At 47.4% G+C, this 16,323-nt stretch overlaps 1 protein-coding gene across 1 annotated transcript in view; it reads left to right on the top strand.

Annotated features, from left to right (window-relative positions):
* Nucleotides 1-5,661: 5,661 nt before the first annotated feature.
* PSD4 (pleckstrin and Sec7 domain containing 4) overlaps nucleotides 5,662-16,323 on the top strand; it is a 37,179-nt gene continuing 26,517 nt past the window's right edge. Inside the window, exon 1 of the mRNA XM_032652583.1 lies at nucleotides 5,662-5,813. The gene's annotated coding sequence lies outside the window, so the exon portion shown is untranslated. The remainder of the gene's footprint in view (nucleotides 5,814-16,323) is intronic.

Genomic DNA, 16,323 nt, shown 5'->3' with positions numbered 1-16,323 from the left:
GTAGTATCTCATTGTCATTTTGATTTGTATTTCTCTGATGGCTAATGATGCCGAGCATCTTTTCATATGTTTATTGGTCATCTGTGTATCTTATTTAGGGAAATGTCTATTCAGATCCTTTGCCCATTTTTTATTGAGGTGAAAGTTTTCTTTATATATTCTAGATACAAGTCCCAAAGTTCATTTTCTTACCATACAGGTTTCTAGGTGTTCCAGAACCATTTGTAGAAAGACTTTCCTTTTTCCAATGAATTACCTTCATACCTTTGCCAAAAGATGCCAATTGACCATACATGTGTGAACCTATATTAGGACACTCTACTTCCATTACATTGATCTGTTTATCTATCTTTATGCCATTTCAGTTTGAAGTATTTCCTAATTTTCCCTGGGATTTCTTCTTTGACCCACGGGTTATTTAGAGGCATATTGCTTGATTTCCAAATTTTGGGGCATTTCCTAGATAAAGTGCTGTTGTTGATTTCTAGTTTAATTTCATTGTGATCAAGAAGACATGATCTATACAATTTCAACCCACTGAAATTTAGAGATTGTTTTATAGTCTGTATAGTTGGTCTTGGTTAATGTTCTATGTGCACTTGAAAAGAATATGTATCCTGCTGCTGATGTAATATTCTATAATGTCGATTTGGTAATGATGAATGATAAAGTTTACATCTTCTGTACCATTATTGACTTTGTCTGTACTTGTTTTATTTATTACTGAGAGAGGTGTTAAAATATTCAACTATGATTGTGAATTTTATATTTCTCTCTTTGGTTCTGTTAATTTCTGCTTGATATATTTGGAAGTTGTGTTGTTAGATTCATACATATTTAGGATTGTTATGTTTTCTTGACGAATTGATCCTTTTATCTTTATAAAATGACACTTTTTATTTCTGGGAATACTCTTTGTATTGAAGTCTGCTCTGTCCAAACTTACTATAACCACACCAAGCTCTCTCAGGCTTAATGTTTAAAAGTACATTTTATCCATTCATTTGCTTTCAACCTGTCTATATCTTAGAGTATATCTTTTATACTTAAAGTGTGTCTTTTCTGAACATAGGGTTGGGTATTTTCTTAGCCATTTTGACAAGTTCTGCCTTTTAACTGAAGTGTTTAATGTAGTTAATGATAACTTTTCAATCTTGTTATTTGTTTTATGTGTCCCCTCTTTTTTTTGTTTATTTTTTCCTTACTTTCCTGACTTCTTTTTTTCAGTAGTTATTTTTATATCCTATACTGATATTACTCTGAATTAACATTATAAAGCTTCACATATAGGAACCTTACAACAATATGGTTTTATTTACCTTCCCTTGTATGCTTTGTGCTTTTCTTGTCATATACCTTACTCTACGTGTGTTATAAATCCCCCAATATTATTGTTTTTTATCTAAATTGTCAGTTGACTTTTAAATCATTTAATACAAGAAAGAAAATTGTCTTTTATATTTACGCATAAATTTATCATTTCCAGTTCTCTTTGTTCTTTTCTGTAGATTCTAATTTTTATCTTATATCATTCCTATCTTCCTGAAGAATTTCTTCACTTTTTTTTTTGTAGTGTGAATCTGCTGGTGGCAAAAACTCTCAGGTTTTATTTAGTTGACAATATCTTTATTTGGCTTTCTATTTAGAACATGTTTTTAACTACTACAAATAGAACTACCATATGACCCAGCAATCCCACTACTGGGCACATACCCTGAGAAAACCATAATTCAAAAAGAGTCATGTACCAAAATGTTCATTGCAGCTCTATTTACAATAGCCAGGAGATGGAAACAACCTAAGTGTCCATCATCGGATGAATGGATAAAGAAGATGTGGCACATATATACAATGGAATATTACTCAGCCATAAAAAGAAACGAAATTGAGCTATTTGTAATGAGGTGGATGGACCTAGAGTCTGTCATACAGAGTGAAGTAAGTCAGAAAGAGAAAGACAAATACCGTATGCTAACACATATATATGGAATTTAAGAAAAAAAAATGTCATGAAGAACCTAGGGGTAAGACAGGAAAAAAGACACAGACCTACTAGAGAATGGACTTGAGGATATGGGGAGGGGGAAGGATAAGCTGTGACAAAGTGAGAGAGTGGCATGGACATATATACACTACCAAACGTAAAATAGATAGCTAGCGGGAAGCAGCCGCATAGCACAGGGAGATCAGCTCGGTGCTTTGTGACCAGCTAGAAGGGTGGGATAGGGAGGGTGGGAGGGAGGGAGATGCAAGAGGGAAGAGATATGGAAACATATGTATATGTATAACTGATTCACTTTGTTATAAAGCAGAAACTAACACACCATTGTAAAGCAATTGTACTCCAATAAAGACGTAAAAAAAAAAAAAAACCATGTTTTTAACTAGATACAGAGCTATAAGTTAATAGATTTTTTTTCTTTCAGCCCTTAAAATCAATGTCCCATTGTCTTTTGGCCTACATTGTTTCTGATGAGGAGTTAGCTGTTAGTCCTCTCATTGGGTCACCGTATGCAATGTGTGTTTTCTCCCCTGGTTCCTTATAAGATTTTTCTCTTTATCTCTGTTAAGTCAGGAACTGTGAAAAAATCCGAGATTTGATTTTACTCTGTTTGTAAGCCAGCAAGTTAGCGCGTCACAGTTTTCATAGACACTGGCAGAAGATAAGAGATAATTTATGACTCATAGCAATAGGAGAGGAACATTGTTGCTTAGGTCTCCCTACCCCAATTCCCACAGGGAGATACGATGAGGTTCAGATGTTGCCTGCACAGACAGTGGGCCATGCTATAGCAGAGGAAGCCCAATGTTGGGAGGCTCTGATCTTATGCAGAAAGTGACAAACTTGCCTATCTCCCCTCTGGCAGGGAAAAATTGAGGTATCTCTTCATTCCAGGTTAATACAGGTAGAGATGTTTCCCTCCCTGGAGGAGATATATTTATATTCTTTTTGGTTGTTTATTTTAAAAGTAATGGGGATCGTATTTCTGCTGAAATTCCCTCTCTCTTCACCCTTTATATCTACCTTTTGCTGTAGGTTCTCTAACATTTTTATCATAATTTTTATTTTTAATTCTTTATTTTTATTATTATCTAATTTTTTTTTTAATTTTTGATTCCAACATCTTATTTGTCTGTACGTGTGATATCGTGATATAATAAGAAATACATATTTGGTCTCTGACACAGAACTCCTAAAACCTCTTGTAATTTCCTGAGTGAGAAGGTGATAGGAGCATCTTTTGTTGTAATACTTGTTTTTTTTGTTTGTTTGTTTGTCTGTTTGTTTTGTACCCAGTTTTTGAAATAGCTCTGCAGCGACAAAGGTGAGAGTTTTTTGTTATTCATAACAGGCAGCTTTCGACACCACCTGAGTTTATGCTAATGAGGTGACTTTTGGAAAGGTCCTACAGATGGGGGCTGGTTGCCAGGGGAACCAGTCATGTGATTAGACGTTTGGAACTTTCAGTCCTACCCCTTGACCTCCAGGGAGTGGAGAAGCCTAGAGACTGAATTCAGTTACCAGTGGTCAATGATTTAATCAATCATATGCCTACGTAATGGAACCTCCATAAAAACCCTAAACAACTGGTTTTGAAGAGTTTCTGGGTTGGTGAATGCGTCCATGTGCCAGGAGGGTGGTGTGGCTGGAGATGGTATAGAAACTCTGCACTCTCTTTTTGTCCTATGTACTCATTGCATTTGGTTGCTCCTGAGTTATATCCTTTATAATAAGCTGGTAACAGTAAGTAATGTGATTCCTGAGTTCTGTGGGCCATTCTAGCAATTAACAAACCTGAGGAGGGGATCCTGGGAGTCCTCAATTTATAGCCAGTGGGTCAGAAGTACAGGTGACAACCTGGGACTTGCAATGGGGGGCAATCTTGTGAGACTGAGGCTTTAACCTGCGGGGTCTGCACTAACTCTGGGTAGTGTCATAATTAAATTGTAGGACACTCTGTTGGTCTGAAGAGTTGGAGAACTGATTAATGTGAGGGGAAAACCCACATATTTGATGTCAGAAGTACTGAGAGTATAGAGGAAAACAGTTTTCCTTTAGTGGGTATATTTTAATTGACTGGATTTTTTTTCCCCCTTTTGACCACAGTTCACATTTTCTGTTCACAATGTCTACTATTTTGTTGTTGTTGTTATTGTATGGTAGACATTGTGAATGATGCATTGTAGATGCCCTGGATTCTTTTATTTTCCTCTGAAGAGTGTCAAATTTTGTTCTAGCAGGAAGTTAAATCATTGGAAATGCACCTTGGTTTTGCGGGGGCTTGGTTTTAGATTTCTCTTGGCTTGTCCCTAATCCTGGGGTAGATCCCTTAATCCTGGAATGCAGTCTTTACTTCTTAAGTGTGGTCATTCTGAGGTGTCAATGGACAGTCCAAAGTGCTTGCCAAGCCCCTCTAAGGTAGCAGGACTTGACTCCAAATTCCCCAGCAGCAGGCAGCTAACTGCTCAAGTCTCTGCTCAGCTATACTTTTCCTTTGGGTCATGTGGATTCTTGCCTCATGCGTGTTCATTCAGGAGTCAGCCACGGATTTGAGGGAAGTTTGCAGGCAGATGTTGGAACTCTCCCCTTTGTGGTTCCCTCCTCTCCAGGATTCTTCCCCTCAGGGAGCGACCCCTCACCTCCCAGCCCCAGTCTAGATCACATCACTGCTTATCTCTCCTGCCAGGCTGCAAACTTTTGGAGTATTTGGTTCAGCTTTCTATCCCATAGTGCTAGTCAGTGTCTGACATACATACAATAGGTGCACAATAAATGTCTGTAGCGTTAACAAGTGAATTACTAATAAGTTGTAGGATCGCTGATCCTACAGGGATGACGGTCTATGTGGCCTTGGTCAGGTTGTTTCCCCTCTCTGTGCCTCAGTTTCCTCATTGTATGGAAAGCCGCCTACCTTGTACGGTGGTTGTGAGGATTAAGTATTAAGACAGGTAGAGAGCTAGTGCCTGACACATCAGTAACACTCGTAAATTAAGTATTAGCCGCTGTTGTTGCTTGAGGACCTTCAGCATCCCATAGAGACGGACTTCTCCACGTTGTCAATCTCTATGGAAGCTGAAATATCACTGGCTATACTGGAAAAATGGAATCAACTTCTATTTTCACATATGGTGTCTTATATAGTTACAGAAATGGAAACCAGAGAGTGGCATCAAGTGGGACATTAAAAAACAAGAGCTTCTTGCCAATATCACTACGTCTGAGGACATGTTTGCTAAAACAAATTGAAGTTTCAAGACACAACTATTTGCCTCCAAGCCACCGATCCCCAAACCAGCTAGCGAAAGTTCACCAGTTGTCTGTAAGTCAACAGTTACAGACAGCTGAAATTCTGAGCTGAAATGATGCAGTTTTTTCTGGCGCCCACGAAAGAACTGGCACAGAATGGGTTTGGAGGGACTCGGATTTTGACCCGGCTCGGGGCGTGCACCCGTCTGGGGCTGGTCTGGGCTTCCGGCTGGTTTCCGAGCTGGAGGAAGACTCCGGACAGAGGGCTCGGGGCGCCGGCGGCCCAACGGGGACAGCGCAGGTCGCGCAGGAGGCGCCCGCCCGCCGCCGTCAGACCAGTCGGACGGCTTCGCCCGCCCCGCCCCGCGCCGCCGGCCCGGCCACCGCCCTCCGTCTCCCCGCCGGAAACCCAGTGCCTCGCGCGAGCCGCGCGCCGGAGCTGGACCGGCCTGGTCCCCCGCGCAGCCGCCGCCCCGCGTTCCCCGCCGTCCCCGGCCCGCGCCTGGGCTCCGGGCCATGGGGCGCCCGGGGCCGGCGGCCGGAGCAGGAGCCCAGCGGGACACTGGTAAGGGCAGGTGGGGCCCACGCGCCGGCCTCGCTGCGGAGAGTGTGCCGCGCACTGGGGACGCCGCCGAGCGAGGGAGCATCTGCGCAGCCGGGGAGAGCGGGAAGAGGCTCCGAGGGGCGAGAGCGAGTGGGGCTGGTGGGGTCCTCAGCGTTCAACCTCATCAGGGGGCGGGGCCACCGACAGCAGGGGGACGCTCCCTGGGAGAGTCAAACTGCCCGGCCTGGGGTGCGGTAGCTCCATAGGCTCATCCAGCCGGGCGGGGTGCACCTGGTTGCAGGAGGAGCCCTTAAAACCGTCCAGCATCAGACCTGGGCGACACCGAGGGCCTAACTCCTTATCACCCGTTGACCTCAGTGGCCCCTAGGCCGGTGACCCGGCGGGGCCCTCCTCCCTGCTCCCTGCTTGCTGGGAGCCTGGCCAGTCTGGCAGGCTGCCCCTGCCAGGAGCGCACTGGGATGGAGGAGAGCCCAGCTCTTCCCCACTCCCTTGGATGCTGGCCGCTCTCCTTGGCCCTTCTCCTTGGCCCTTCTGGGTGTGTCTGGTCAGAAAACACCAGAGGTTCCTAAGAAGGTAAACAGTGTCTGCTCAGGGGACAAACTCACTTTCCCCTCTAGGGTTCTTTCTGGCTCTAGGATTGAGTTTAGCTTCTTTCAGTAAAACAGTGGAGCCAGGGCTGTGAGTTCCTTGCAGGCGTTTTTTTCCCACTTTGCTAAGTGTGCTGACCCAGGCCCTTGTGTCCATGGCCTGCATGTCTAGGTCAGGTGGGCAGCATCAACGTGAAGGCCAGGGCAGCTGGGGGCTCCACCCGCCCCTGACCTCATTAACCCAGTCCTTCCCCTGGCCCAGAGCTGATTGGATGTAATTAGCAACTAATTGGATGTCTCTGAGCCCCTCTACATAAGAAAAGTCAAGGTCAGGTTTAGACAGCAGATAGTACCCAGTGTTCATTTCTTTCTTCCTTTATGTGAGGGTTCTGAAGAAGGGTCATTCATCCATTCATCCATTCATTCAACATATATTTACTGAGTGCCAACCACTCATCAGGTATGAAGGCAGTGGGAATACGGCTGCTCTTGTTTACATGAATTGCGGGAGAGAGAAAATAAGTAAGGAGATGAATCACATTAGTCCAGAGAGGGATTAAATGCTGTAAAACAAAACAAAACAGGATGATGACGGGCATGACCGTGAAACAGATCAGAGAACTCGGCCCTGAGCTAGAAAAGGTAGCAAGCAGGCTTTCTAAATAAGGTAGGAAAATGGTACCATCTTCAGGCCCTCAGATTCTGGGGGCACAGGATAGGATGTCCTCTGTGACCACGAACAGGGACTTATGAGCTACCTACAAGGGATCAGTGTATAAAGGATGAGAGGTGAGTAGCCCCCCTGTGGAGTCCTGAGAGTGTCCTTGTTGGGAGGCTTAAATCTGAGGTGGAGATTTAAGCTTCCCCAGAAAACATATCCTGTTGACTCGATTATTTGTTCATTCATTCAACAAATACTGAGAGCCCGTATGTTAGGCACTATTCTGGGTGTTAAGGATACATCACTGAACAAGACAGTCTTTCCTCCCTAGAGCTTATTTTCTGGTGGAGAGAAATGGACGGTAACAATAACAGCAATTTTAATGTCATGTCAGATAAATGCTGTGAACAAAAGCAAAGCAGCTTAAGGGGTTAGAAGGTGAGGGGACCTCCTGGGTTCAATAGGGTGGTCAGGACAGGCTGTGCTGAGGAGCTGGATGTAGACAAGACACAGGCATGTGACTAGCTGGGAGAAGAACATTCCAGGCAGAGGGAACGGCAAGTGCAAAGGCCCTGAGACATGAAGGAGGCTGGAGCATGCTGGGCATTGCTGAACAGGAAGGAGGCCATGGTGGCTCTGAGAGGTGAGCAGGCATCTCTGAGGCTCTCATTAGAGGAGGCAGGGGCGGGGCTCAGCCTGCTGACCGGAGGCATGCAGGAAAGCAGGTGATGCTCTCAACTGCCGCGGCAGGAAGATTTACATGCTGCCAAGAAAACTCAGGGTCAGGCCTGGAGTTTTACACTAGCAGGGGAACAGGTGATCACCAGAGATGGAGAGCGTGTCTCTTGGCAGGAGAGGTATCACTTGCTTTCCTTATATGCAGCATCCATCCAACAACATGGGCTAAAGTGGGAGGTACACACTAAGTTTTCCAAATCAGTAAAGTCTTGATTTGGGGAGAACAACTGTTGCCTTCTAGGAAAATTCCAATAATCTTCTGTTTTTCAAAAGAACGATCTCATTAGTAGACTTAAAAGGAAAACAGGAGAGGATATCGGGCATGTACGATATGCCAGGTTCTCTTGAGCACTTCGTGTGCAAACACAAATTATTCTCACAGCACGTCTGTGATGTATGGACCACCCCGTTTCACAGATGAGAAAACTGAGGCCCAGTGAGAATAAGAAAGTTGCCCACTTTTACACAGCTAGTAAGTGGAGAATCAGGATTTATAATCAAGTGGTGCAGTTTTAGAGCCAAGTGCTCTGAGAGAGAGAGAGGTTTTGGCTGAAGGGATGTTTGTCTGCAGTAGAAAGGGTCTCCAGGGTGCCTCACAGCAGGGGCTGGTTAGAGAGAAGACAGCAGGACTTATGGGTGCATTCCACTTCTTTTCTGCTTTTTAAGATAATATTTGCATGGGTTAAAAGTTCTTTTAAAAATATTTTGAAAGGTACTACTTGCCTGTGTTAAAAATCTTTTTACAAGTGTTGGTTCAAACAGCCCTTAAGGAACACAGTGAGAAATCTCCTTCCTTCTCCTGTCCTGTGATTCCCTATCTTCTTTAGAGGCAATTGAGAATACTTGCAGACCTATGTTCCATTTGTAAATGAACATATACATATTATACTTTTTCTTTTCTTTCTTTTTTCTTTACACAAATAATAAGAATACGAATACTCAGGTCTGGGACTTCCCTGATGGTCCAGTGGTTAAGACTCCACGCTTCCATGGCAGGGGACGGGGGTTCGATCCCTGGTTGGGGAAGTTCCGCGTGCTGTGCAGGCGGCCAACTCATGTCTGTACCTTGAACCGCGTCCCCCTTCTTTTTTAACTTAATATACAAATTCAGGACATATAGATGTGCTTCATCCTTTTAAAATAAATGTGTAATATCTCACTGAATGGATTTAGCATATTTAGCCATTCCTTTATGGTTTTCTAAATTGTTTTCCCCATTTTCATTTGTTTGTTTGCTGTGATAGACAACTATGCATTAAGGATACTTGTACCTACATCTTTGCTCACTTCTGTGACTGTTTCAGCAGGCGAAGTCCATAAATGTGTAATGACTGATTGAAAGGCTCTGTGTATTTTAGATTTCAGTTGATGCCGGCTTGGTGTTATAAACTGTTCTTGCCAGTTTGGCAAAACCAAAAAAATGGCATCACGTGGTCGTTTTAATAGGTATTTATAGTGAGCGGCGCTGTGAGTCTCCTGTATGTTTTAAGCCCTTTGTCTTTCTGGGGACTGTTCATGTCCTTGGCCTGTGATTTAACTTGGATTTTTGTCTTGTTATTATTGAATTATAAGGGTTCTTATGATGATTTTCTCTTCATCCCTCAACTCCAGTCCCACTGACTGCCCTTCACCATCTTCCCTACCTTTGTACACAGCAGCTATTCTGATATATTTATGATATGTTTATCCTGGGATCTGGACTACTTTAGAGAAATATATGATGTTGATTTATATATGCATGTATTTTAAACTTACGTACGTTGTATTGTGCTACAAATCATGACCTTACTTTTAAACCTGGTGCTGTTTTTTGAGAAGATTTATCTAGCTGCTCCCTGGACACTCGGTTTGTTGCTTCTGACCGCTGCACTGCTTTCCGTGGTTGGAATTATGGAATTATCGTAATGGTTGATTCTTACCGGCTTGGTCTAGAAAGCTTGTTTGGAGAAATGGCATGATGGGGGTGAGCCCTGGAGGCTGAAGAGGATTGGATAGGTAGAAAGGAGGATGGGGAAGGGAACAGAGCTGACCAGGAGCACAGCATGAGGACACGCCAACCTGTGAAATTTCCAGGAACTATTCCGGGGAGCCCCGTAGACTGGGGGTGTGGTTCAGGGTGGGAGTGTGTGGTCCTAGGAGAGGCTGGGGGTCTCAAATGCCCGTGTTTGGTTCTCCCTAAAGGCAATGAGGAGAGGTAGTGGGGTGGGGGTCAGCCAGGAAGGATTTTCAAGGGCAGGAGTGATCTCCCGGAGGAGAATTGGGACAGACTGTGGACGTGCACCTGAGAGGCAGGAGGTCCCTGGGGTTCTCCAGATAGGTGACGAGCAGAGGGGCTGCCGGGGACGGAGAACCAGCAGGACTGGACGCTGGAGGCGTGAAGGGTGCCTGCTAACTTGGGAAATGGGGCACATGCGATGCTGCAGACAGGACCTGGAGTGCAGGGCTGGGCACGGGGTGGGGGGTGCGGGGAGGCATGCTCACGGGCGCGTGGACAGGTGACCGGGCACCTATCGATTCTGAAGTCCTGCTCACCTGGCTAAAGGATTTCCGTTGGCATTTAGGACTCCGGGCTGGGGAGGGTTCATGAACCTTCAGCGAGTGGGTAGGAGATGAACGTGTGGGAGTGGGTGAGGTCACTATGGGAGAGCATTAAGTGCAAAATAGGCCCCACTGGAACAAAGCCCCGGGTTGTGGATGAACAGGCTTGAGAAGTGGATGGACAGGCTGGCCCAGCAAGGAGGCACGGATGCACTTTCGAACTCTGCCCTTTGCTGGCTCCGCAATCTCAGGAAAGCATCCTCTCAGCCTGGGAACCTGGGCAGGGGTGGGGCGGGGGTCCTTGTAAACAAGGACGGCCAACGAGGGGTCCCTGCCTTCCTGGCATCTCTCAGTGTGCCCTTGGAGGATGAGTGGAAGGGCTGAGGCATACAGGAGAGAAGAGGCCTCCGGAAGCACAGGTGTGCGGGCTGTCTCCCTGGGGAGGAGCTTGGGGCCCCAGGGCCGTTCCTGCTGGAAGCTGCCAAGCCAGACTGCCCGCTCTGTCCCTGTGGGCAACTGTTGATAGACATGATCTGTTCCAGCTGGCACAGAGAGGGCACCGGGCAGCCTAGGGCTTTGTTGCTCTGGGCAGGCTTATGTGTGAGCACCCCCAGGGTAACACCAACCTTTTGGGGGTGGGGGGGCCCAGACAAAAGCCCCTCTGAGTCTTGTCTCCCTCCTTCGCGATGTCAGCATATACCTGTTCTCTCTTTTTTTTTATAAAGTTGTTTTTTTTAATTTTTATTTATTTTATTTTTGGCTGTGTTGGGTCTTCGTTGCCGCACGTGGGCTTTCTCTAGTTCCGGTGAGCGGGGGCTACTCTTCCTTGCGGTGCGGGGGCTTCTCATTGCGGTGGCTTCTCTTGTTGCGGAGCACGGGCTCTAGGCGCGCGGGCTTCAGTAGTTGTGGCGCACGGGCTTCGTTGCTCCGCGGCATGTGGGATCTTCCCGGACCAGGGCTTGAACCCGTGTCCCCTGCCTTGGCAGGCGGATTCTTAACCACTGCGCAACCAGGAGAGCCCACCTGTTGTCTTTTTTATGTAACACCAGAGCCTTGCTTTTCCTCTGGTTGTGCAACCTGAATTTCCTGTTGGTCAGTCAATGGCTGATGAAAGCTAATTAGCATAAGAAGGAAGACCCTCGACACGTCTTCCTCCAAAAGAGTAAGTGCTTGAAAGGTTGGATTCAGCCCACCCGTTTACATAGCTTGTCATGATTTTTGACAGAAGAGTTTTCCACCTATACTATTTTATTTCATATTTTTCCTCGAATACACACAATTTGAAAAACACAACATGAAGTAGGCATTATTTACTTTAGCGTGATACTTAGCAACACTATCTGTGAAATCGTGGGGTTTTTTAAAGCATATTCAAATACATGCTTAACTATTAAAAATGTTTATTATGTGTACCATATGCCTACTTAGGCAAACACAGATTTAGACTGGTGGATTCATGGAGGAGATCATCTTCGCTATGTGGGAGACGGGGGAAAAAAACCTTTTCCCCTACCCTCTAAGATTTTGTCACTGGGACCTGCGAATTAAACTGGCAAAAGATTAACAGTAGAAAAAGGTTCATTGGCCTGCACGTGGGAGCCAGTCAGAGAAGTAGCTGGCTTGTTAAAGGGTTAAAGGCTTATATACCTAAATTAGTAGGGGAGAGGGAGCGCAGAGAAAAAGCCTTCTCTGGGAAGAACAAATAGGTTTCTTTTCCAAAGACAAATGGGTTTTTAGAACAAATGAGAAATGACAAAGTAGTGATAATGTTGGTCTCTACAGGTGCGAGTGTTTTTGCATTCTCCTTGTGGGCCATAAATCTCTCCTAGAGAAGGGGTTCGGGGTAGATTTTATTGAGTTCTCCCTTCTGGGGGTAGATCTGCCCTGCAGAAGGAATTTATGGCTGCCTTATTTCTCAGAATTTGCTGCTTTTAGTCAGATAAGGAAAGCTCTGAGAAGGCTTCTTACTGTAACTGTCAAATCTCAAATGTCTTCATCTCAAACTTCATCCCAGCTCTGGGGCTCCGAGTAGGTCCCTACACCAACGTCAGAGAGGTCACCCTGCAGCCAGTTGAGCGGTGGTAGCAGTGAGGGGTCAGAAGCAACAAATACCCATGCAGACCCTCTTAGGCCCGCCCCCGTCTCACTCTGGTCGTCCACCGGCAACCTGGTGGGTAGGGGGTTGGCAAAGAACCTCCCGGTCTTTAAAGTGAGCAGGGAGATTCAATCATTATTTAATTCAACAAATTTAATTTATCTTTGCTGATGACAAACATCATACATATTTATTTGTTTGTTTTTTGCACATACGTATTTATTTTTAAACAGCAGGTACACACCAAAAACACATAAAGAACTTAACATCATGTCTACTGTTACCACACCCAGATAGCTGCTATCAACCAGTGTTTTGGTATTTCATTGCCTAAATGCACACATTTTATTTTTTGCGATACACGGGCCTCTCACTGTTGTGGCCTCTCCCGTTGCGGAGCGCAGGCTCCGGACGCGCAGGCTCAGCGGCCATGGCTCACGGGCCCAGCCGCTCCGCGGCATGTAGGATCTTCCCGGACCGGGGCACGAACCCGCATCCCCTGCATCGGCAGGCGGACTCTCACCCACTGCGCCACCAGGGAAGCCCAATATGCACATTAAAAAAAAAATTGAGACCATACTGAATATACAATCAAGTTTCTTACTTAATATGCGGTGAGAATCTTTCCACTTCATGAAATACTGTTCAAAAACAAGATAGTTAAAGGTTGCTGAGGTTTGCTCGATGGTTCTATCATAATTTATTTATCTGGTTCCTGGTGGATGTTGAGGTTGTGAGCATTTTTGCTTTTATAAGTATCTTAGCGCACATGTATTGCAACAGATGTTTGTAAGCATCTTCTGGGTGCCCAGGGGGCTCAAGGACAGATGTGAGTAACTGTAGAGCCCTACTCTCTGCTTACCTAAGAAGGACAGACCTGTGACAAGTGGCTGCAGGGAAAATGCTAATCTAAAAATACAGGGTGGCTTTGGGAGAGAGCAGCTGGGGCCGGACTTTGGTGCCAAGGAATAAGAAGGCCAGGGAGTGGTGGCCTGGGCACCTGTCCACAGGCTGGGTAGGGACGCCTCGCAAGGTTACTGTACCCACTGCGGGACTGGGCAGCCGAGTCCAAGAGATAGAAGCTGTCACTCACTTTCGTAATAATCACTTCTGGCCCTTGCCCAGGAAAATAAGGGCAGCCTTGGTGCCCGTGTGTGTAGGGCGGTTGGTGATGGTGCTCCCGCTGTCCCGTGATCCCTTTCCTCACTGCCCTGCCTCTGGGACACCTCTCCCTCCCAGTCTAAGACCACAGGTGTTAGGGAGGGGCACCAGTGGCCCCTGCCATGGGCTCAGTCCCTAGAAGCCCTCACCCTGGCCCTCCCTCCCAGCTGCTGGCCAGTGGGACTGTCACCATCTACTCTGACAGAGGAATATTTAGGAAGGCAAGTGTCCTCCTGTCTGTCCTCCCTGAGGGCCCAGGCTTGTGGAGGCCTGAGAGCTAAGAGGGAAAAGGGCATTTTCTGGAGGAAGGAGCAGGTAGCTGCCTTACTCCCAGGCCTCCCTAAAGGACAGCACCTCTACAGTGACAAATTCAGGGACATGGGGGCCCGTCGAGGTGCTTCTGGCCCCGGCTCTCCCTGGGCCTGGTAGCCGGTACCCCCGGAACGATGGTAGTGAGTTCCATCACCGTTGGAGTTTTCATAAGCTCTGCGTTGTAGAAATGAGCTCAGGCCGGGCCATGAGGAGCCCTGCTCCCTTGGAAAGAAATCCCAACTCCTTCGTATCAGCAGCGTGTAAATGGCAACAGGGTATAGCAGACAGTGCATTTGGTTTGGCAGTCCTGGGTTCAAGTCCAGCCTGAGAGGCTGCTCTGACCCTCGGTCTCCTTATCTGTTCTGTGGCCTGGGGATCGTAACACCCCACCCCCACCCCGGACTCTAGGGTTTGGAGACGCTGCTTGTAAAGGGCCTTGTGAGTGTCAGCCCCTAGGGGCCCTCTGTGTAAGGTAGTGAGAAGCCAGGTGCCCATTCCCTTCCTCTGCTGCCTCCCGCCTCTCACCCCTCTGCCTCTCAGGAGGGCAGGCTGTGTGCTGAAAGCCCCAGAGCTCCTCTCCCGGAAGGTGGGCTCCACTCCGCCATCCGCGCTCGGTGTGTGAGATGCCACCTCCCCACCTGTGCTGAGCAGCTTCCGCTGCGGGCAAACAGGAAGTCACTCACCTCAAGGGAGGCAGGAAGGCTGCCTGCCCCCGGGCTGTGGTTGGGTCCGGAGGCTGCGCGTCTGCTGGGCCCTGGGGAGGGGGACAGTGGGCGGGGACCCCCAGAAGTGGGAGGGGGCACCAAAGATCAAAGCTCCCCACCAACAGGGGCTCTGGGCGCCGGAGCTAGTTGCCCTGCGCCTGCCCACACTGAACCACACGCCCTGTGAGCTGGAGGCCCTCCTGGCCTGTGGCCCGCCCCTCCCCCCACCCATCCAGTTTTGCTCCTTGCATCTTGGGAAGGAGGTGAAAGTGCTAGGAGACGGAACAGAGCTGGCGGCTGCGGGAATCTGGGAGTCTCTTCGAGGAGTTTGCTGTAAGCAGGACCACCCCCCCCGGCCACACCCCAAATCCCCCCAAATGCACACACCGGTCACGTATAAGACCCGCTGCCTGGGAGGAGAGCGGAGAGGCCGACGCCGTTTGCCACAGGGCTGCTCGATGTGATTGAGGGTCAGAAGACGAGCAGCTTTGACTCATGCCTTCATCAGGAGGTTTGGGGGCAGTTATGAGCCAGGCCCTTTGCTGCACAACCCGGGTAGCGATAGAGGCGAGTGGACCAGTCCTCGCCCTTGAGAAGTTTACAGTCAGGGGAAGGGAGGAGACTCATAAGTACACGGAGGAAGCCGATCGCTGGTGCCCGGCCTGACCGGCAGCGTCTCAGCCCCAGGGAGCCCAGCCTGCCAAGGGTCCCTGGGATGGGCTCAGGGCTGGGAGTGGAGGGGGAAGACCCTTGTCCTCGGCTCCTAATCAGTCCTCACCTCATGGTCGCCTGGCTTCTGCCCGCATCGTGCCCCCAGCCCCCACCCCCAGCTTGTCTGTAACTTCCGTGTGGCCTCGTTCGATGGTCACTTCATTCCTCATCTTGCTCTGCTTTCCAGTAGCGTTTGACACAGCCGACCACTTCCTCCTTCTGAAGTTATCTTTCTCCTCTCTTGTCTTTCTTTGGTGACGACACACCCTCACGCTGTTTCTCTTACCTCCCGGACAGCCCCTGCTGTTCTCCTCTGCGGGCTTTTCCTGGGGAGGCTCCGCCAGCCCCTAGCGTGGACCACCTTCCTGCTGGTCACATAGGAGCTCCTTTCTTCAGCCCAGCCCCTCCTGTCAACTCCAGGTACCAGCTACTCCTGCTTGAGTATCTCACAGATATCTCAAACCTAATATTTATCTGATTTTGAAATTATATCTTTCTATTTTAACCTTCCAATATATTATTGTTACTGCTTTATACAGTTTTAATGTTTACTGCATCTTTACCACTCTTTGCTCATAATTTCTTCTTACATCTCAGACCCTCCATCTGGGAGAATTTTCTTTCCTCCTAAAGTGTATCCTGTAGAACTTTCTTTAGTTTGAGATCGCACTTTCTTAGATTTTGTGTATCAGAAAATGTCTTTGTCTCATCCTTGTTCTTAAAATATATTTTCATTATATATGAAATCCTGGGGTGGCAGTTATGTTTCTATCACCGCATTGAATATTTTATCCCACTGTCTTGTGGAGCCTCATCTCGCCATATCTTTCCCATTTCAGCAAATATCATTACTACCCATCCAAGTTGCTCAAGCCGGAGATCTAGAAGCTGACCTGGACTTCTCTCTCATCACGTACGGGGCAGATTCTACCAAGCATCCCCGATATAGATCCCACATCCTCTGTCTCACCTTCTCTGCCGTTTCTGCTGCCCTCCAAACCAC

The sequence above is a fragment of the Phocoena sinus genome, chromosome 13 (assembly GCF_008692025.1).
Source record: "Phocoena sinus isolate mPhoSin1 chromosome 13, mPhoSin1.pri, whole genome shotgun sequence".
Classification (NCBI taxonomy): domain Eukaryota; kingdom Metazoa; phylum Chordata; class Mammalia; order Artiodactyla; family Phocoenidae; genus Phocoena; species Phocoena sinus.
The sequence above is the reverse complement of the archived record's forward strand: the minus strand, read 5'-3'. Positions and strand labels throughout refer to the sequence as shown.